This window comes from Stegodyphus dumicola, chromosome 2 (genome assembly GCF_044657685.1).
Source record: "Stegodyphus dumicola isolate Sdum_Otavi_A_Nest chromosome 2, ASM4465768v1".
Classification (NCBI taxonomy): Eukaryota; Metazoa; Arthropoda; class Arachnida; order Araneae; family Eresidae; genus Stegodyphus; species Stegodyphus dumicola.
The window spans coordinates 154,457,337-154,479,186 of NC_140769.1; the positions used below are offsets into that span (position 1 = coordinate 154,457,337).

The following is a 21,850-nucleotide window of genomic DNA, read 5'->3' on the forward strand; positions in this document are numbered from 1 at the left end:
TATGTGTTATGACGTTATGTATCATGCTACAGAAGTTCATAAGATTGCAGTTCCCATTTTCTGAGAAATCTTATGCTTGTAAAGATAATTTTTGACAATGACGGCAAATCTGAATCACGGACGAGTTAAATATTTAGAGAGCAATAATAATTTCTTCTGTGGGTATTAAGATTTTTTATTATTAATTTGCGTTATTATTATGTATGATTATTAACTTCTTTAGCAATAATAATATGTATCGTTTTCCTTTTGATAAATGTGTTTCATTGTAGTAGTTCGGAAAAAATGCTATTAGAGCTGAAAAAGAGGACTAATTAAATCCGTTGTACTTTTGCCGCAAATTAAATTATTACTGTTTTCAGGTTAAACAAAAGATATGTGATTTACGAGAAAATATGTAAAATACCTCAATAATGCTAAAATAAGAAGTAGCTTCTCCTCATTCGTAATGAAATTGAATTCTAACCATTTCTCTAAAAACTCGTACAGACTCACAGCACTCAGAAAAATACTTTTTACTTCCTTGTACGAAGTAAAAAGGAAGTATTGTAATCGCGAAAAGTTTCAGGCAGCATATTTCAACGAAAATATCCATTTTGACCACCGCTATCGAATGTAATTTAACGATGTTTTTGCGTGATATCTGTACGTAAGGACAGAATAAAATACTCTTTTCCTTCAAAAAAATTATAAAACTGCTTTAAAATTAATTCTGAAGAGAATTTTTCGTGGCGTCTGTACGAACGTATGTACGTACGTGCGTACGTACGTATCTCGCATAAATCAAAAACGTGTAGCCTCAGAACGTTGGAATTTCGTATATAGGACTGCTATAACATGTAGATGTGCACCTCGTATTTTGGTTGCAATCGGCCGCACCAAACGTATATAAATATATTTATATATATATCCACTTTGTTACCTGGCTCAGTGATCTCAGTTTCTTTACTCTTATATGTTTGTAAATTGTACATTTTGTGCTTTAAAAATTATTGAATTATGTTGTTTTTATCTTCCGGTTAAGGATTTTATGTCTTTAGTAAATCTGTGTGCAATATTTTTAGAATTATCAGCAAGTTGTTTAATTGCCGCTAAGCCTTTTTTAATGGCGGCCATTGATGTTTACATTTGAAATAGGAGACTAGTGGATTTGTTGCCAATCTAGAGAAACTTAGCTTCGCAACAACAAAGATAACGCATTCCTTTATTATTGCCAATTAAATCATGCTTAATTCTTTCTGGAATTTTTTCAAGGAAATAAGTGTTTGAGATTTACTTCGTAATTTTTAATATAGATATTTTGAGTTTTTATGTATTTTTGCCTTCTCGCGATGTGAGAACTGAATTAATTAAATGAGAAATACTCAATCGTCTGTGAAAAACTGTTTCTTTTTTGTTTTGTTTGCTTAATTTCTTTTATACATCATTCTAGCTTTATTATACACTGGTGTGCAAAAATTAAGGACGAAGTCGAAAAATTAGCATATCAGCTGAACGAAGAGGCAGAGCGGACAGAAAGACCAATCAGGAGATTAAGTAAGGTGATGTACGGTAGCACATGCACAGATATGCAGTTAGACGTAATGGGGTGTGTCTGAGTAGTATAAAGCGTCTTGTCGGTGTAAGATCAGTATTTCTGGCAAAGAGATTGCACGCCGTATAGCAGTTAAAATCACACCGAGTTGCTGCCTCAGCGAGAAATGGCGAATAATCAATCTGTTAGACGACATCTGGATGCTTTTACCCGAGGTTGAATCATTGGGAAGTTGGACGAAGGCAGCAGTGTGACAAGTGTGGCTGCAGAGTTCGGAATTGCTCACAGCATCGTTTCACGACTTTGGAGGCAATTTCAAACTACAGGAACAGCTATCCGGGGTTTAGTAGTGGTCGTCCACGAGGAACCACACCCGCAGATGACCGGTATATTGCCTTACAAGCCAGAAGAAACAGGCGGCAGACAGCGGGAGAAATCGCTAGGCACACGACACAGGCAACTGGACGACCGATATCGCGTTTTACCGTGGCCACAAGGCTGCACGGTGGTGGTCTGTTTGCACGACGCCCTGTACGGTGTGTACCTCTAACGCCTGCCCATCGGAGAAGGCGTTCTCTGTGGTGCCGGGAACACCGGAATTGGAGAGACAATGAATAGGGACGAGTACTCTTTACAGATTCAGTCTGAGTAGCGATTCTCATCGCATACTCATCTGGAGAGAGCGGGGAAGCCGCAATCATCCCTCGAACATCATTGAAAGGGACAGGTATGGAGGTGGCGGTGTTCTCGTTTGGGGAGGCATCATGCTTGGTAGTCGTACAGACCTTCACATCTTCGACGCAGGTTCAATCAACGGGACCCGTTATTGTAACGAGATTCTTCTTCCATATGTGCGTCTTTTTAGAGGCGCTATGGGTCCGCAGTTCCTTTTCATGGACGACAATGCACCATGTCATCGCACAGTAGCTGCCGAACAGCTCTTAGAGAGTGAAGATATTGAATGTATGGATTGGCCGGCACGATCTCCGGATCTCAATCCCATCAAGCATGTATGGGATTTTCTAGGCAGATGCTTGGCAGCTCGTACCTTACCACCAGTAACGATTCCGGAGCTTCGATTGGCGCTGCTAGACGAATGGGCAGCAGTGCCTCAGCAACTCATTGACACCCAAGGTCCGTACAGTGAAAAGGTTCGCGCATTCGGAAACTGAGGCATAGAGCGCATGCGTCAAGTCTCAACGTATGACGTCACAGGGCGACCAGACGAGGCCTACGTGATATACGTCTAAGGGAAACGCCGTCATTGCTTTCGAATGCTGAACTCCTGTGAAGTCCTCTGTCAGTGAGAATATTTTCTTCAAGGTTAGTAAAATTTCAGTACTTTTGTTTTATTTTAATGTTACGTAATATTCACTTCTGTTTTATACTATCAAATATTTTATCTTCAGTACTAATTGTAAAATAACAAGCTTAAGTTCAGAGCTTGTTTATAGACGAATTTTGTATATCTATTTGTGCCAAAACAGCTTAAATTACAGAATAAAGATTACAAAAATGTGTATATATGTGAAATTACAAATTAAAAAAAAAATAAATAAATAAAAAAAATAAACATGTCTAGTATTTCCGCGCATTAGTTGTTAAAAAATTATCAGTAAAGACATAAAGTAAGAAATTTACTTTTCACAAAGACCAAAAGGTGAAATTCGTAATTAAAAAATTTCAAATAATTCTTTAAATGCAAAAAAGAATTTTAAAAAGTTTATAAAAAAGTATTTTAAAAATGTTTAAAAAGTTAAATATATATATATTAATGTAATATAACATAGTTTTCTATATCAAAAGGTTAAAAGATTTACTGAATATTTTTATATTATATTATGGAATGCTTACAGTGCAGAAAAACGATTCTGAAATTCTTTCTTTTGTTCAATTTTACTAGATGCCTGGAATGCGATGTGCCGTTGCTCTTTGCCACAACAGTTTAGAAAAAACTAAAAATTTATCTGAGCGCATAGTTTATCATAAATTTCCAAGTGATCCTACATTAAGAAGGAAGTGGATAAATCTTTGCCGTCGAGAAGATAAATGGAATGCAAACTCTTCTAGGATATGTTCTGCCCATTTTACTGCGTATAAACTGAAAGAAGATCCAAATTGTATTTCGTCGTGGATACAACATCTGTCTCATGGAGGACTAATTCAACCCTCTGAAGAGTGGAAAACGCAGGTCCATAAAATGGAAGAACAATTTTTAATTTTCAACGGTTCCACTTTAAGAAAGGGAGAAAATATTATAAAGGACTTTGTCAAAACCCTTAAACAGCAGTTTTCCGACACAGATGAAAACTTACTTAAGTCCTTTGCTAGAATTCGAACTTTCATACGATTAAGGACTTTAAATCAAAAATTAGTTAATAAAAAATATTCGAAAGCACAAAAAAGAAGACTAAATTCAGTCGACGAAAACTGTGACATAACGCGGAAAAGAAAAAATAAATTGAAGAAAATAATTTCGTAATATCAAAAAATTATTTCTTTAACTGCATATAAATCGAGCTATCTTTTGTTTTGTTATCTTAGGTGCGCTATTTTTTTAGCCTAACCATTGTAAGGAATACTTAAAATTTTTCTTCAAGCAAAGCTTAGCTGCGGAAAAAATGGTGTATCCAGCATATCTGTTGAAAGAAATATTTTTTATTAAACAGAACTGATCCAAATTACGTAACTAGACTAAATTTTAGATGCAAATACCTGGTTACTTTTGGAAAGAAAAATATATTTTGTATTACGTATTATCTGATATATATATATTTTTAAACATTCATCTCATAATATTTGTATATATTATATATATATATAAATGCATATATCTTAGTGTAAAATATTATATGTATATATATAATACATCTTCATAATGTAAAATAAATAAATAAAAATATTTTTGATTCTGAAAAAGCGAATTGTGACATAAAAAAATCTGCAACTACAAAAATCTATTTTGATTTTTTACAATAGCATTTGCGAATTCATGTGCCAGTTCCTTATTCAGTATGATATTTGAATTAGCTTAGATTATGTTTAGAATTTAATAAATATAGCCACTAAACTTATGCAATTTACAGCACATAATTTGGGTTCTGAACTTAATTTGCCCTCGGTTTAAATTATTCAAAGTTTATTTTTATAAGATATCTTTATATACTGTCTTAAAAATTATACGCTCAAGTATAAAATATGTCAAAGAAATAAGGGTATGTACAATGCAAATTTATTTTTCAGGTTAGTGTTCATTCATTGATTTGCGTATTTATTCGATACGTTTAGTTTTAAATATATATTTCAAAAGTCGTATGTATGTCGATAAAAAATGTTTATTAGATATTTATACATGTTAAATTATGATTTAGTTAATATCCTTCTTTAACATTTTAATGTAAACACCTAGCAAATAAGAACAGTCAAATAAGCGCAAATTCGTTGAGTGGACTCCTCATTCATTACTGGTTTTTAAACCCTTAACGGTTTTCACTCCTCACTTTAGCTATGCTTAATCTTAATTATTCAATATTTTCTTAACGAAGTTGTGGAGGTTATTGTATTTATTTGCAAAGGTACTCCGGAAGCAAAACGCCTTGGGCCTATTAAAGACCGGATGTTTCTTGCTGGACACCCATCACAGGGATGTGTCGGCCTTCAGTCGCATTGCGCTCCATGCTACTTTTTCAATAAAGCTTCTTTTTATCCCTCTGATTTCTCTTTTAGTAAGTGTTGCTTACATTACTCATGTCCTTACGTGTTGGGGATCTTACGGTATTAAATGTGTTGATTTGGAAAGCTTTTGTACAAAGTTATATTGAAAAAACCGTCTCGTTCTTAATTTTTGCACACCAGTATAGTATTTGAATAGAACATGTGGCAACGATTAGATAATTCTAATTTTTAAATGATGTAAATTTTGTGCATTATGAGTCATAATATGAACGAAATATAATACTGTTAAGTGAATCTAGCGCCAGAGTGTCGCTATGTTAAACAAATACTAGAGTGAATTTTAAAGAATGCATTTATTCTATTGTGGTTTATGCGCTGCCGGCGAAGTAGATTTAATTCAATCCAATAAGTTTAAATGAAATGCAAGAAAAAATGCTATAATTTAATATTCTGTACAAGGAAGTCATGTGGTGTACACATCAGATTTTTTTTAAATTGAGATTGAAGAGAATTAAACAGAATTCGAATTTAGAGGAAATGTATTTTTAACTACATAAGAATTTTAATGACATTTAGTTGAGCTTACCATGAGCCTTTTACGGTACTTCAGGTGAATTACAGAAAGTTTTAGGGTAATTATTTTAATAGATAGAATTAAACGTTACAAAGCGATGAAAAGACAATCAAGATGAAAACAGAAGAAGATTTATTACATAAACAAGGCCTTAGTACATAAAAAAAATTTACATTTTCAGTAAAAATATAGTCAATTACTGCACATTTAAGCCAATTCTTTTCAAATATTGATTGATTCCATCGTTTGCGAGTTTTCGTAATCCGTCTACAAAATCTTGCGACGAAGAAGAATCGTTGTTGTCTGGGTCCTCATTCGTTAATCTTCTTAGCAATTCGTTGAACTAAAAATAAATAAATGAATAAATGCTATAGTTTGTTAAGCCACTATATAAATATTGATAACCAACAAAAATGGAAATTCAAAATTCGGGTTTCCAGGTGTCTATGTTCGGGTGGAAGACTATGTTATTCAAAATTTGGTGGCTTTAGCTACAATTGTTTTTTTACAGAGCGAGAAACATGCATACATTCATGCAGATTCTTCATTATTTAATTTCTTTAAATACAATTAAGGCATTAATATTTGGTGGCAACAATTTGAAAAGTGATACTCTGTTTATAGTGATTCAACGCAAAATGTCGTTTCGAGACGAATATCTCATTTGGGAAAAATGTCGATTTTCAGCTAAAAAGTTATTTTGCATTATGGGGGAGGGGAGTGAGAAGTGTTTGCTTTCTGTCAAAATGTATACAATATTTAGGTTTACATAAAATAATGAATCTATTTAACTTCAATAATGTAAAATGTGTAAAAGTAAGTTCTCGCATATTATTAGCATACTTTTTGTAACCGCTTAAAAGTCTCTCTAACGAAAAACGCGTAGCATACCAAGAAGCATATAAAGGCTTCAGTTTAGGTTACTAGTTCATGATAATTTTTTTCTTCATTCTTTACCTAAAGAACATGCGTCATTCTATGGAATGCATAGGTATTATATATAATGCGTAGGTAAGGTATGTAATAATTTTCATATTTCATACTTTGCCTAGAAACGCAAGGTCCTATAAAATGCCTACGCATTCTGCAGAATGCCGGCTTTTCATATTTTCCGGTAATATTTTGGGGTTCTACCCTTTTATCTAACTACTAAATGTGGAAGAGCCTAGTGAACAGCTAAGCGAATAATTGCGTTAGTTCAGGAACAGAGACGTAGTAAACTCGAGAAGGGTTAATTACCCTTTACTGCTCAAATTCAGAGTTTAACCATTATAACCATAACAGAGGGCCCCTTTCTCAGGGCGTACAGTAAAGCCTCCACTTGGGCTTAAACTCAAAATAATACGAAATAAGACTTCGTATTATTAGTAATAGCATAGTAACAGCTTAGAGAGACTTAGTAACAGCTTAGAGAGCGTAGTAACAGCTTAGAGAGAGCTACAGCGTAGTAATAGCTTAGAGAGATGTAGCCAAAAGGAAAATGCATGCTAGTCAGAAACTCTAAAGCTCTCTCTCGTAGTCAGTGGAATTTAAATACTACTCTTAATCATTTGCATTAAACGCGATTCTAAAAGCACATTCTTTTAGGAAATGGTAAGCTGAAATTAGGATGGACAGGACAGTAGCTTTAACTAAAAATAACTGTTAATGACTTAGGATAAAACTTACAACATATTCACTAAATTTATTCTTTGATATAACTGCTACAAAGCAGACCTGAACATTAATACAGTTTACGGTATGAATAGTGTATAATTAGAACTACAATATTCAGGGTTAATTTACAGTTATCTTTAGAAAGGAATGCCAATACAATTTACGTTACGTTATCAAAAAATTAAAGGGCATAAATAAATTTAAAAAAAAAAAAAAAAAAAAAAAAAAAAAAACATTTTTTCATTTCCTTTTAGCATAAGTTACGAATGTTTTGACTATTTCGAAACAAAACTGTCATATTCGTAGGAAATACATTTCCAAAGAAAATCTGTAAATGTCGTAAAATCTCTGAAGTCTTCTTTTGAAATGTATAAAAAATGGTAGAAGAATCTAAATTTCACATTTTAAAAATTACGAAAAAAAAGATTGCCTAATATTTAACCACATTGAATACTTATTTTTTCCGTTCTCTATGTTTGCAACACCAAAAGAAAAAAAAAAAATAAATAAAAATAAAAAAAAAAAAAAAAAAAAAAAAAATAAAAATAAATAAAGTTCTACATGTGTTCCTGGTTTTAATACTCGTATATGATGCTATAGTTTTGTTTTGCGAGGACTATTCATAAATAATCTTCTTTATAATTAAAAAGTTGATAGGAAAACAGCAACAGTGACTCTACTTACCACATTCATAAAACGAGAATTACCATAACCTCTATTTTGTAGAGCATTTCTTACTTGCTTCACTATTTCAGCAAAAACACGTCTTAATACTTGGGCCCATCTGCTGTCTGATCCAAATCTAAAACATCACATATAATCAAGGAAGAGGTTGATTTTTTTTAATCATAAAATATTTCCTTTGAATGAATCTGCTTAAAATTCATAGTTGTTTGGTAATAAAAGAGTTTTAAAAACCGTATATTGCCTTTAAAACAAGTACTTAAATACTTTAAATGACTAATAAAAGTTATTTTTCTTCAGTGGAAAGCATACTTGCTCAAAAAAAAAAAAAAAAAAAAAAAAAAAAAAAAAAAGCTTACATGCATCAAACTGAAATAAAGGTACACAGCGCAAAAAAGAATGGCACAGTTCTACATCTCCCGTTTTACTGGGCCGATTGACGATACTAAACTTGCGTTTTCCATGTCTGGAAAGCGCGACTTAAGATACGTATTATATTTATATATAGCATTGTTTTAGTATAGGTATTTTGACACAAAAATCGGACTTTTTCTGAAATGACATGCCATTTTTTTTTCCATATTTCGATTCAACGACTCAAATGACGCCAAACTACCAAGTTTTGTAAAAATCGCACGAGTAGTTTTTAAAAAATTATCTCTCAAAATTTTAGCTCCTCAACGTTAATTGAATTTGATATATACTTATTAATACCTCTTTTTTTATTAAACTTACTTGATTCCTTCTTCCAGAATTCGAAATTTAGGCTTAATCCAACTATAATTCGCATATTTTTTATTATTTACTTTAAAAATTTGTATTTTTAAGTATTTTTTATAAATTTTTCGAAAACATTTTTTTTTATTATAACCTATAAAATTTTTTAAATCGTCTTAAAGTAGATGTATTTCTAAGCATATCTGCAAAAAATTAGTTTTTTATTCAAAATTTCCTAATACATACATTTTGGCGTACTTAATATAAGCGATAATAACGAAAATGTGGTTTACGCACTTTGTTAAAATTAACTGAAAAAATGAACGATAGACCTTTTTTCCTCTCGTGCATCAATGAAAAAAGGTACAATGTAATTTATAATGTAATTTTTCATGTGAAATTACATTATAAAGTAAGTAGGTTACCATAAATTAAGAATTCCGCCAACTGAATTATTCTTGGCATAAACTGGAAAAAAAAATGCGCCAAGATAAAGTCCGATTTTGTGTTAAAATACCTATATTAGAATAATTCTATATATAAATCTAATATATATTTTAAGTCGCGATTTCGAGACATGAAAAACGCAATTTGAATTTCGCCAATCGGTCTTAAAGTCAATTCATATCAGGAACATGCGTTTATATTTTATCCCTGAAAACGACTTCCCCCCTTCCTCATGGCGAGTTCTAGGCGTTTATAGGCGTCGGCCACTACTAAGCTCGGAAGAGGTGGTCTCTTTATTATGAAGGCACCTAGGTGGGCTGCCGTTGCCTCCTATGTAGGGTCGGACAAATTATATGCATGCTTTCTCTGGAATTCGATCGAGCCCGGATAATTGGGTAGGGCTATCAGAGGGTCACTAACCACTTTTCCGCCTTAAAGGCTGTAGCAAAACAAACAGACAAAATATATATATATATATATATATATATATATATATATATATATATATTGTTGCTTTGTAGGAATCAGAATGTTAAAAGAAGAAAATTGAAAAGACCTGGGAACCGAATTTTATAAAATGTAAAAGATACAAGCATTAAAATGAGAAAATACAGGCATCTAAAGCACTGAAGCTATAAAAAAAAAAAAAGGTACAAATTCAGAGCACTAATCTGTTGAACTGAATTATGCATCCAACAAAATAGCTACAGATGCTGAGAAATTGACACAGCATTTTATAGCTCAACGCATGCTAAACCCTCTTTCATCTCATTGGCTAACGGGCTGCAATTTCTCCTAAGTCGAATTTGTGACTGCAACTTCAAAACCATGTAGAATAAAACAAGACTCAAACAATTCATGCCGGGATTCAAAAACAAAGTATGAAAACATACAGGGGTTGGACAAAAATATGGAAACACTTTTAAAAAAACATGTTTCTTTGCTTAATATGGTGTAGGAAACCCGTTGGCATCCAAAACAGCTTGCAGTCTTCTCGGAATGGATAAATACAGTTCCTGTATGTTTGCCAAAGGAATATTATACCATTCTTCCTGCAAAATGGTGGCAAGTTCAGATAAAGATGTTGACGGTGGATAACGAGAACGCACTTTCCGTTCCAATGTAGACCACAAAGGTTCGATAATATTCAGATCTGGTACTGTGGTGGCCAGGGGAAGATGGGACAACTCATCCTCGTGCTCAGAAAACCAGTCCTGGACAATGTGAGCTGTGTGAACAGGGGCTTTGTCGTCTTGGAAGACACCATCACCATCGGGAACAAAGTTTGTACCATGGGATGAACTTGATCAGCCAAAATGTTCACATAAGTCTTGGCAGTCATGTGCCCTGACACAGTTATCATGGGGCTAGCAGAGAACCACGATATGGCTGCCCAAACCATAACAGAACCCCCGCCATGTTTCACTCTTGGCAACAAGAAGTCTGTATTATAGGCTTGAGAGGGCGTTCTCCAGACGTAAACTCGGCCAGAAGTGGGAAACAATCTGAAAGAAGACTCGTCAGACCATATTACTCGCTTCCATTGCTCTATAGTCCAGGCTTTATGACTTAAACACCACCTTTTCCTGTTACGGGCATTAGCATCACTGATGAGTGGCTTCTCAATTGCAGCACGGCCAGCAATTCCCTGTTTATGAAGCTCCCTTCTAATTGTTTTGGTACTCACAGGGTTCAGTAACACAACATTCATTTCAGCAGTAACTTTTGCAGCTGTGGTCTTCTTATTTTTCGTCACAATTGCCCTTAATGATCGTCAGTCACGATCACTCAGGACACACTTTCGTCCGCGCTGTGACTTAGCAGATGATGTTTTTCCGCTTTTCAAATACGCGGAATAAATCTTCGATACAGTACCTCTTGAAACACTAAACACCTCGGCTACCTTGCTTACGGAAGCACCTACCATACGTGCTCCAACAATTTGCCCACGTTCGAAGTCTGTTAACTCTGACATAATGCAATGACAACCTCACATAACAGTACTCCGACAACAATTGAACTGTTTAGCACATTTACGAAGTTGTATAGGTGGCGTCAGTAGTCAAAAACGCCAGCGCCACCTACATATTTCATTAAAATCAATCTTTCTTTTCAAACATGCATTTCACAAGGTGTTTCCATATTTTTGTCCATCCACTGTATATTACGAGGTTCAGACAATTATGAATGTACACTGGTTATCATAAATTAAGGAAAAATCACGATTACAGAAAAAGTTACTTGTAGGATTTTATGGAATTTACCCACAATATACAACACATAGTAAGGTATCAAATAACACATAAAGAAATTACCAGACAATTATGGTAGTATAGAAATTAGCACATGTATAAAATGAACAAATCGAAGATGTCAGTTTGCTATAGTAAAAGTACCTTCAATATGGAATATAATCTCCTCTAGAAGCAATACAGCACATTTAGCGATGTGTGATACTTTCAGTTATGCGGTCTATCAGTTCCATAGGAAGCGAGAGCCATTGTTCTTTCAAGCAGTTGCAAGCGCGGCAAGGGTCTAAGGGGGCGGATTGAGAGCAGCTAGACGTCTCCCTAAAGCATCCCAAACGTGCTCGATAGGATTCAAGTCCGGGGATCGAGCTGGCATAATCGTTTCCTATTGAAGATAATCATATACGATGCGAGCCCTGTGTGGTCTTGCATTGTCGTCCTGTAACAGGAAAGCATCACCTATTGCCCCGGCATATGGGCGCACATAAGCATCGAGGATGTCATCTCTATAAACATGAGTATTCACGGTTCCCTTGGAAAAACACGGAGGTCTGTGCGTCCACCCAAAGAGATCCACCCCAAACACAGACACTGCCTCTTCCGTATGCATCTCTTTTCACGGATATTTGACGGATAATAACGGGTTCCATGTTCTCTCCATATCAAATAACGCCTATTATCGCTTTCTAGACTAAACCTGGACTCATCCGTAAAGAGAATAGCCCTCCATTGCTCAGGCGTCCAGTGGACGTGTTGTGGTGCCCACTGCGAACGGTCCCTCTTATGGCGTAACTTGAGCGGCACGCAAATAGTTCTTCGCCTCGCATACAGACCAACTTCGTGAAGCCTTCTACGCACAGTTGACGCTGACCCCAACCTTCCGGTAGCTGCAGCAAGGGAGTATCTAAGAAGAGTCGGAATAGCGGTTCTATTCCTGAGTGCACATAATGTCAAATATTGGTCATCGGCGCTAGTCGTAGCAGTTGGCCGTCCTCGGCTGAACCTCCTACGTGCCGAATCTGTGATTTGAAACTGCCTCCAAATTCTATGAACCATAGAAGTACTCACATTTAGCCATCTGGCCACTTCTGTTTGACTTTGTCCTGCCTCTAGTCTCCCAATGGGTCTCTATCGTAGTTCTGCAGGCAAATGATGCCTGGAGGTAATTGTTACGAATTGGCTATCTCAGATTTCTGATGTCAGTATCACAGTGAAATATGTGGGCTTGCTCTCAAACATGGACTTTTATGCTCCTTGCAGATGACGTATTCCGAGCGCAGCGCCACTAATTTGCATATTGGAGTTTTACTCAGCTACTCTTACTTGGCAACATATTCAAATTTTACACGGTTTGGCTTATTTTTGAGGGAGTTATCGCTATTTTTGTGATTTTCCTTAATTTATGATAACCAGTGTATATATGTATTAAAACAACGTTCACTTTACCCATATGGACTTAACACTTATATACATAGTCATAGAGATACTTCTAAGAAGTCTATTTTCAGCCAATTTAAGCTCTACAGCATCAAAACGCAGAGAGGAAAAAGAGGAAGCAAAATAAAAAATAATGCGAGATTTTTATCCACTTTGGATACACTTGCATTGAAAAAACAATTGAAATGTTTCTTTGACTCAGACTGCTTTCCCAAGAAACTTCTCAACTGGTTACACTCCTGTACTAATAAATTCCTTATCAAACTAAAAAAATTCATTCAAGAAAGCTACGACGACATACAAATCATTAAAGACATGATTCTTGATTTTAGTCTTTTCAGACTCTCTAATAGTCTCACTCAACGCAAAATTTATTTTAAAGTCAATTTTCTGCATCCGCAGTTTGACAATATTCATTTCTCAAGAATCATCAGAGATTGTAAAGATTACTTCCCCGCAGTTGACACAATACCAATGATTGCATTTAAATATCAAAGGACCTTAAGCAACTTGCTCACTAACCACCATGAAATAGATGAAACTGCAGAATGACATTGTAAGACACCAATTTACAGCAATTACGTAGATTCTCATCACCAGCACATAATTACTGGCAACCTGAATATCATACAAAACCATCAACTAAGAACACTAATGAGTTATGGTACAAAATTTAGACCAGTCAGAAACATGACTACAAATTACTGTTACAAGACTTTCGAAAACAACATCAACGAATTTATAGTTAAAGCAAGCTATCAACTGAATTTACCCATAGATACCTTCTTAAAATGGAAAGCTAAAATTCTTCAACGCAAATCCACCGAAATCAGTCACCTCAAATTTAAAAGTACACTGAATTGGTCGCAACTTACATCAGATATTAATAAATTAAAACAGCTTTTTACTATTACAAAAATAGATAAAGCAACTAATAACTTTAGCATTATATGAAAACAATTCTACGCTGAAATTATTCATAAAGAACTTCTCAACGCAACTACTTATCAATTAGCCAACCTTACAGAAACATCTATAATAAACAGGATTAAAACTTTTCATAAGAAACTCAATATTACTTTCAATGCAAATTACAACAGATTTACTAATCTTTATGCGATTCCATTCCCAAATTCCATAAAACACCATTAAAATTTAGATTTATAGCTAATGGAACTAATAATTACAAGAAAAATGTAGACTATTATTTTTCAATTCAACTTAATAAAATCTGTAAATTTATTTTCAATGATTGTAACACTAATCATAACTATTGCTGGATCATTCATAATAACACTCCTGTCATTAATACCATTCAAACCATTAACATCCAAAGCATTAACTGCTATGATTTTGAAAACTTATATACCTCACTTCCTCTAGACGAAATCTATACCAGTCTACTTGATCTACCTAAACTTTTCCCTAATATACTCAATATCATGACTCTTGACAAATGGAAAACCTACCTAAAATGCACACTTTTTCATAACTACATCAAGTTTCAAAATCAACTTTTTAACAAGTCAGAGGATTGCCAATGGGCTTACATTCCAGCACCTCGATCTGTAATATCTTTTTATTTGTCAAAGAATTTAACTTCCAAAAAAATCTACAACCACAAGAGTTAAATTACTACAAACACACCTACAGGTATATTGATGACCTTATTACAATTAATAATTTTGGTAAAATTGAACACTCCGAGATTTATCCGAATTGTCTTACACTTAATAAAACTAATAATTCACAAAATAGCATAGACTTTCTAGATCTTCAAATCATTAACTACAAAAAAATTTTACTTTTTGACAAAACAAGAAACTTCAATTTCAATACTAACAAATTAATAAATTGGAACTCCAACATATCCAAAAAAGTAATTAACAATACTATAATTAATCAAATACAACGAATTAAAACTATATGCACAGATACAATAGATTTACAACGCGAAATTTTGATCCTTATCAAAATTCTCAAAAATAATCTTACTCCCATTCAATTTATCAACCATTGCCTTAAAAGAGCAGGCGTTAAATACTCACTCTAAATCATTTAACTGATAGGGATATGATAATTTATTCCTAAACCTGAGAAGGCGGTATAAGTTGGATGACTGTCAGTTGGAAGATTTGTATATAGTGTAATTACTCAATTGTATATAATGTAAAAAGCTAATTGTCTTCAGACATATACTGTTACTATACTGTTACTAAAAAAAATGGGCCTATTTCATGCCTTTAGACTGTCTATTAGCTCTTGGACAGTGAAAATGCCTTTTTCCTTTCTTAAATTCTTAATCGTTGCGACACGACAATTAGCCAGAAATTAATTAATTTCCATTCACTAGTATTTTCAAAAAAATCTTAACAGACGGTCTCTCTCAGATAAGAACTCCACAAAATACATCTCTCAAGAATTCCAAGTCCCACCCACTACCATAAATTACTTCACCCAAGTCTTACCGACTGATATTATTCAAAGCCCCTACTGCCGCTAAGAATTTTCGGACACCCTACACTTCTGAGTCAGACACGAAGAGAACACTTTGCAAACTTCCCCACTAGAAAGAATGTAAGTTACTTAATACCTTTTCTGGCCTTTATATCTTCATGTACATTCACTGATCTTATTTATATTATTTTCTATATTATTTTTTATATTATCTTTGATTTGTTTTTACAAAGTTTGCATTATTTATCTTTTTTTATAATCTTCTATGTTTATTTCAACTTTTCTTTGAATTCGATTTCATAATGACAATTTCCAATGTTTAATTTCTACAAATAATATAGTACTCAAATGGATAAACATGAAAGTGTCGGGGACGGTTACTCGAGTTTAATAGGATTTCTCTACAGTAATTGATTTTTACTCCAAATTGAATTGACTAAACTACTTCATAAGAATAAGTTCTTTGAGTATCAGCATTGGTTCATAATTCCTACTATTCGCGGAAATATTTGGCCTGACTAGAATTGCCGGTTTGGCTTTAACTAATAACTCGAGTAAAGACGAAACACTTTCGTATTTACGTATTTTTATCAATTATTGTTCATTGAGCGGGAGTTGGTTTGTTACCCTTGAAAAGTCAACTAATTTCCGATCAATGACAATGATTACATGTTTTAATTTTTCCTTTTACAATTGAAATTTTATTCTTCGTGATGATTTAACTCCAGTCCCCATTAAAACATTATTAACATTTTGCTTTCAAATTACTTCAAAACATCTTTCAAAATATAACTTACCAGTATGGATGCACACTTTTAAAATAATTCTACTTTAATTTAACTTGGGAGATAATATAATCAATTAATCAATACTGTTTAGGAAATAAATTATCTATCTATCTATATGTATATTTAATAAATGCTTCATACAATTAAATATAAGAATAATAGAAGAATTTTTGAAAACATCGATGTAAAGTTAAAACTGAAAATGTCCCGTCTGTAAATCTAGCGTAACTGATGTGTACTCTTAGGAGAGCGAATCATCCTGCAGTTAAGTTAGAACATTTGTTCTCATCAGTAAAAGTTGACGCCATATTCAGTTCAAATTTATCAGAAAAACTAGGTTCTAAGTCTCTTAATTCACTCGCAGTGTTACAAAATTACGAGGAGTGTACTTTGTACTCATTTTAATCCGTACTCTAATCATCTTCATAATTCGCTGGATAAATTCTTCCAGTATTCCAGCAGTTTGCTTATAATTCAAATTTTAGATTTGTGCAGTAATACTGTTGTACAGTCATGCATATATAAATCAATCACGAATAATATTCTCTATAATAGAAATATAATACTGTTGCATGCGTACGAGTTCGTTACAGATTCAATGCACACAGATCCAATGATAGGTTTATAGAATTTATTTTATCAAAACGAACACTTCAGATATCTAGAACTTTCCATAAAAATAGTCATATAACTCTTCTCAATATCACGAACTGCAATCAGTAGTTACACTTCAGACTACTATGAACGTTAAACATAACGCAATGCAAAGCGCAGTTAAAGAGAAAGCTAAATCTCAATACTCCAAATTTAAGCTGAGCTTATAACTAACTATAACTGACAGCAGATACTCTCTCCGGCCTTATATAGTTTTCAACCGACTACCGAGATATTTCTAGTACTTTCTGCTTATCGAACTTACTGGAAACCAATACGAGGGTCAAATTACGGTTGCAGCTAATATAGTCATCAATTATATTTATTCAATTACAATACAGGTACCGGAACCAAATGTCGCCAAACGGTAGCGAGGTTTGGCGACTTCTGGCGATTTCTCGAGAAATTTGAGACAAAATAAGTCGCTAAAACCGTTTTCAGCTTGGCGATATGTCGCCACATTACCGAGATATCCATTTACTCAATGTTAAATGCACTTGGTTCTGTATTCTTACTTTTCCGGCATAGGTTATCCTTTTAGATTTTCTTATGTTATATTACATAGAAAAATACTAAATTTCACATATAATTGCAGTAAAATCATCTATCTATGTACAAAATTTATAAAAATATTTAAAAATACTTATTCAAAATTGCTAAATTTTTTTTCTTATATTCACGATAAATATCTTCAGGAAGAATGTCCAAATAATTCACATAAAAGCCTGAGAAATGAACGTTCGAATCAGTGTAAAATACATTCCAAATATTCTTTTAACAAGTGATAAGACAGGCAGACTGAGAAAAGCTTTTCAATAACAAAAAGGGGTTGATTTCTTTTCCTTGTACATAGAAACGCCAAAAACAAGGATAATTTTGATATCTTCAACAGATAATTCCCAGTCGTGTTTAAAACTTAACCGAATATGAAGACATGAATACCTATACATAATTTTCATTATTTTATAACGAACAACATTACTTTATAGGCTATTTCTCCCGCCTTCCTATCGTGCCTTCGTGGTGTAGTGATCAACACACTGAACCGGTATTTCAGAGGTCCGTGGTTCGATTCCCGGCGAAGGTGATTGCTAATTTTTCATCTTTGCTCCAAAAATACCTAATGGCTCTACAGTGGTGCCCGAACTAAAAGGGTAGTGGTTGATGAATCTCCACATCCAGGATTTGGTGATTGGGTCCTCTAAAAATCCTAGTCGCCCTTTAAAAGGGGGAGGGTATAAGGTATTTCTCCCGCCTTCCTAGTGTGCTTCCGTGGTGTATTGGTCAGCACACTGAACCGCTATTTCAGAGGTCCGTCGTTCGATTCCCGGCGATGGTAGTTGGTAATTTTTCATTTTTGCTCCAAAAATACCTAATGTCTCTACAACTTTATCATTAAAAACCTGAAAAAATTTATTTATAAAATATACAGAAATAATAAAGATAAAAACGGAATAATGCCGAATCCAATTAAATTCATATATATGATATTGGTAGCAAATTTATGGCAACATTTCGTACTAAATATTATTATCAAAGACATAAAACCAGTTATTTTGCTTATAAATTTACCTAATTTTCATTTTTTTACAACGAACAACTTTACTTTAGCATTGAAAATCTGAAAAACATTATTTATCATTATAAAACTAAACAGAAATATGGAAATGGAACGATGCAGAATCCAATCAAGTTCATAGATATGATATTGTAACAAACTCATGGTAACATTCCATTTTAAACATAATTAACAAAGACATAAACCAGTTATTTTGCTTACAAATTTAATTGCCTTTTCTGCCGGGGTTCCATATGTAACGTATTAAAGGAATCATTGTTATTCTCTTCTACAAAATTTTGGAATCGTGTGTCACTTATTTCACCAGTTCCTAGAGGAAAAATAAAAATTAATTACGAAAGTATAAAAATAACCAAATATGCTTTGAACTTAAGGTGCGTAGACAATTTACTTGAGAAAGAGCCGTTTATTCCATACGCTTTAGAAAATAAAACATCCTCTTTTAAAAATAAAATAATAACTCTCGTTTCACTAACTTACCATTTTCACTAAGTTTCTAAGCGTTTAAAAAATGTTAAAAGAATTAAGAGCATAAATTAAAATTTACTAACAATAATTTTAGCTGTAAAACTTTACAGGATAAATCACTTTTAATGAAACTAATTTTCACATCTGCTTTTTCATTCAAAATCAGTTTCAAATTATAAAAACAAGGAAAAAATTAACATTGTTAGTTTGCTAATGCTAAGTTATATATTCTAGGATGTATTATTATAAAATTAAAATATAACTCACGTGAAACAAGTGGAAAAGATGAACTAATTGTGACAGCATACACTGGTATAAGAAGGATTAGTCTGAAATGAAAATCGAAACTTTTATTAAAGGTAAGGTATTCAATAAATAAAAAAGGTCTTGGTTTAAGGTTTAGTTAATTGACTAATTTTTAATGGCTATTGAATTAAAATTCTTCTATGTGTACTTTATGAAATGTTGGGTCAATAAATTGGAAGCAGGGCCCCCTCAGACGGTATAGTGGTCAGGGGCGCCTGGCTGCGATACCGATAGGCCCCAGATTCGAATCCCGGAGAAGGCATGGATGTAAAACTGTCTGTCCTTTCATAGGACGTAACGCTTTAAATTGAGCCTGTCTTTAGAATTTCTGACACAGAGTCTCGCACGCTGGAGAAAAAATGTTTTTTCTGTACAATGTTGCCATTTCTCGCTTTGAAATCCTTGACTTTGTTAATCAAAAATTCGTTAAAGATTTACAAAATATGAAATCGATTATAAAACAAATTCCAAATTTCAAATTTGGTCTTCCACTTGCCCATATTTGTAGGAGGATTACGTCATTCAAAATTCTATGGCTCTATGACCCGTTGTTTCATCACAATGCGAGAAATATACATACATTTATGCAGTTTTTCATTATTTAATTTCTTCAAATATAATGCAGGACATTTGGTGGCGACAGTTTGAAAAGTGAAACAGACATTTATAGTAAACCAACGCAAAATCACAAAACGAAAAGAATAGTCCTTCAGGGACAAAGCCTCTTTGGACTAAAAATAAAATAAAAACGCTTCGTTAAGTAATGAACTTAGGAATGTTTTAATATATACTAAAAAAGAAATGCAAACTACATGTTCTGATTGATGTTCTGGGAAAACCGTTTTTACCCTAGCCTAATAAACTGGAATAGGGAAGAATGTAAAATTTGTATCAGATCTAGTAAAACTAGAGTTGGACGGAAAATCGGAAATTAAACATACTACATATATGGGAAAAAAAAAACAGATACTGAGTACGAGAAATAACATGTACTTCTAAAATTCTTAAAGCCTAATTCTTCTGACATCTCTTGGTGTATTATCAGTTCTTAATGAAATTCGAAATGAAGTATCCATGACGAAGCAACTCAAATCGAAAAGAAAAATTTTAATCAAGTCCTCAAGGAAGAACTGGAATATTGTCAGTGTGAGGCTTCACAACGATGGCCCTTCGTAAAGGTTTAGGGCCTTTACACAAGTCGGTAACTGTTTGATAAGATAGAAAGTTTCAAAAAGATGCTTCGGCAGAAAGACGCCCTGCAACATGTTTATTTTTTTTAATCTTACACCCGTCTTCTGCCAATCTTCCTAGTTCTGTTAGAATTACTTGTAATTTAATAAAAAAAGTTTCATTATAATAAATGGCATAATAAATAGTCAAACTCTGAAAAAAGAAATCATTATATTAACAATTTGGATTTTGTGAAACACAAATCATTATTTCCAATAAATAACATAGATGCCAATCAATTTTTAACGGGGCATGGCCGTTTCCCTGACTATCTCTCAAGATTTAAATTACAAACAAATAATATGTGTATGACATGTAACACATTGGGCGACGCTCAGCACTTCCTCTGCGACTGTAAACTTACTCTACACATTGTTAAAAAATATGAAATTGGCAATGATCCTTTTGCAAATTACAATAATTTTATTAGTTGTTGTAAGGAGATTATGAAAATTATAAACAGTGAGCGGCGAGCGGTTGGTATAATGATTCATTGATTGTTTGAAAACATTCCTGGTGGTGTGTTCTCGTTTTTCTTATGCGTTTTATGTAGTATTGTCCATTTCCTTATATATTATTTTGTTCGTAACATGCATTTTATTTTGTTAGTTATATTTTGTTGTTCTCTTCTTTCCTTTTGTGCCGTTGAAAGGCAGATCTAAAATATGTTGGTGTTCTTGTTCTTTGTATTTTGATGTTCATTCTGTTGTAAAGATCTGCCTGTTTCTTTTAATTTCTTTTCTTTGCTTTATTTCTAACTTTTTAGTTACTCGGGGCTCTGGGCCTTGGTTTCCCGGAACATGGGGTGTCGTTTGGGGGCTCGGGCCGCTGGGTGTCCTCGTTTGTGGTTTTGGATTGGACGTAGTCCTATGACCATTGAGTCAATCTTAAGATTGACAGGGGGGTCGGACTGCGTCCATACTTAATACTTAATACCCGTCTTCTGCTATTAGTCGACAAGCAGCCCAATAAAATGGCGAAACGTAAGGATAAAAATTAGCCTCCATGCAGTTGTCTGTAATGAACTTTAAAATATACGGCAGCTCTTGAGGTGGTTACCATTCATATCACCCTGATGACACACAGGGCAACAAGCTGAATCCTTGACTCCAATCCGATGTGAATGTTGCTGTAAATAATCATGCCAGTTGCCAAACGAAAGCAAGCAACTCCAACAGCACTAGATAAGTAATTCGGAATTTTATTTCTTTTGTTGAGCAGGCTATTCCACTTCTTATCCACTGCTGCATCAACGTATAAAGATATTCTGCTCTTTTTTACTTTATTGCATAGAATTCTTTTAATAATACGCAAAGGTAAAAAAAAATCAGGTTGGGCCATAAGGGTTCAGGCCTTGGCAAGTTTATGTGCCTGTTCCCACCATTTCCGAAACAT

The 21,850-nt window shown here is 33.7% G+C and overlaps 1 long non-coding RNA gene across 1 annotated transcript; it reads right to left on the reverse strand.

The window, feature by feature from the left end:
• Positions 1-5,898: 5,898 nt before the first annotated feature.
• On the reverse strand, positions 5,899-19,260 carry LOC118198934 (uncharacterized). The gene is made up of 4 exons (XR_015039335.1): positions 19,187-19,260; positions 18,653-18,761; positions 8,124-8,241; positions 5,899-6,126 (listed from the first exon to the last, which is right to left on the reverse strand). It is a non-coding gene; the product is annotated as an uncharacterized LOC118198934 (long non-coding RNA).
• Between the last annotated feature and the right edge of the window lie 2,590 nt (positions 19,261-21,850).